Source organism: Pteropus alecto, unplaced genomic scaffold (assembly GCF_000325575.1).
Source record: "Pteropus alecto unplaced genomic scaffold, ASM32557v1 scaffold67, whole genome shotgun sequence".
Lineage (NCBI taxonomy): Eukaryota > Metazoa > Chordata > Mammalia > Chiroptera > Pteropodidae > Pteropus > Pteropus alecto.
Window position 1 is genome coordinate 7,991,160 of NW_006441061.1, and position 2,344 is coordinate 7,993,503.

The window sequence follows — 2,344 nt, forward strand, 5'->3', positions numbered from 1 at the left end:
AAGAGACATCCTCCAGACATAACAGCCCACCATGCAGCCCCAAGGAGACCCAGATTAACAGAATGTGGTATGCAGAGAGGGCTCCTCTCAGTTACCTGCATGTGTTTTCTGCACACCCTGATTTATTCTCCAGCATTTAGGTTTTACAACTATAAAGCCTATGGAAGAGTTGAGGTAGTACTACAAAGAACATCTATATACACTTTGACTACACTGAGCAATTGTTTCAACTTTCCTATTTGTGATCCCATCACACAAACTAATTCTCTTTCTCTTTCTCTCTCTCTCTCTCTCTCTCTCTCTTTCCCTCTCTCCTTCCCTCTCTCTCTCTCTCTCTCTCATATGTTCACTCACTCAAACTCCAATCTAGTGTCTGCTGAGCCCACGACTATGCTAGGCATATAAAAATAGGAATGGCTCAGTCTAATCCCAGGGAACGTCTCTTGGGTCTTGGGGACACAGCCTTTATCTCCTGGGGTGCCCATTCACTCCCACTGAGGTGAGCCTCTCATGCGCCCTTGTGGCAGAGTGCCAGCCATGCTCAGGTTCCCATGGGGCAGCTCTTCCCTGTCAGTCACAGTGATTGGCGCCTCCTCCGTGGCTTCTGGGTTTAGAAGTAGACGCTGGCCCATTGCGGCCCGCACGACGGCCACCTCGCTGGCCCCCAGTGGCTCCGAGGCCTGAGGAGCCCGCTGCTTCCCTGTGGCTTTATCTGTCAACACTCTGCTCCCAGGCAAGAGCAATACTCAGAGAAAAGGCTCTGGAAGAGACGATGTTTCCGTCGGCACGGGGACGTCAAAGTGCCACTAACCAGGCAGGAGCCATTTCTCTCTTTCTCGGCTTTGCCTGAACACGAGGGTGGCCTCGGGAGTGCCCCCCAGGGGGCCGACCGCCTTACGGGGAGATGGCGATGGTGTCCAGGGCTAGGACAAGGGGTGGAGGCGTCTCGTCCACACGCCCGCCGGCATTTTCTCTCTCTGAAAAGGAAAGCGACAGCAGTGGAAGAAACGACCAGGGGTCTTTGTCACGCACGAATGGCAATACCATGGACTGGGAGTGTCCTGCGAGCTCATCAAATAAGATCCATGTGAGTGAGCCAGCTGAAATGCAGGCGTTATTCAGGCTTTGGTTCTTCCCTGGGGGCGGGAGTGGGGACGGGAAGGACGATGCCTGTTTCCCAACTCCCTTCGGGTTGCCCCACAGGTGGGAGCTGGGGAACCTCCCGCGCGCAGATGGATTCCTCAGCTCTCAGCGCTCAGAAATCCCACAAGTTGGTCTGGGATGTGAATCACACGTCGGGTTTGGAAAAATGTGCAGAATCAAAGCAGACGGTTTGGGGCCCCCGGGCGTGGTGGCAGGGCGGGGGAGGGGGGCTGATCTGGAGGCCGGCCAGGCGGTGTCCCTATCAGCTCTCTCTCGGGGGAGGGGGGGCGCGGTCTGCCGAGCTACGGATGAGACTTAGTCACAGGTCAACTTTCCCAGAAATCTGGACTCCTCCCGTTGACCGTCCCAGACCACAAACTCAGCCACCGACTCCTACGACCCTGCAGTTCTCTGAGGGGGTCTCAGTTTCCAGGGCGCCCTGAAACTCCCAGAACGAGACCGTTCCTCAGGGGAGCAGGCAAGGACCCTGCAGTGGCCTGTCACGCAGAGCGTTCGGAATGTTGGCGAGACACTGGGCAGGGGACAGGAGAATCTTTGTCCCAAGTCATCTGCCTGTGGAGCAACGTGGCCCCCCAGGGACGGAGGCCTTGTTTTCCTTCGATAAATAGAGAAACTGAGGCCCAGACAGGGGAAAGGACACTTCCCGCTCCCACACGGGTCCAGACGCCTCCGCGGGACAAGCCACGTGACGTGCCTTTCTGTCATTCGATTGACTCCTTTAAGGACCGTCTAAGGACGTGTCTGCGTTTTTCCACTTTGGAACCAAACGTGTGAGGATTCACGTGACCAGCGCTCTCACTCAGTGACTCTGCTCAGAAGCGAGACGTGTCACTTCCACGTTTCATTTGCTGGAGCAAGTCACGTGGCCACGCTCGACGTCAAGCAGGTGAGCAGTGCCGTCCCCTGCCCGGGACTGGAGGGAGCACCCCCTCCCACAGAGCGGGGAGGAGCAGGGAGTCACCGCGGGAGCCAGCTCTTCGTCCCCGGCTGTGACAAATGACAGCATCCGCCCCACGCTCAACTCGGGTGGGAATCTGGAAGAGCCGGGAGTGGGCGGTGATGAATCTCTCTCTGCCACAGGAACCTCTGATGAAGCACAGGGGTGACGGCGCCTGAGGGCATCTCGGGGGCTGGCGCAGTCCCGGGGGAGACAGCCGGAGGACAGGGGCCCACGGGAGCG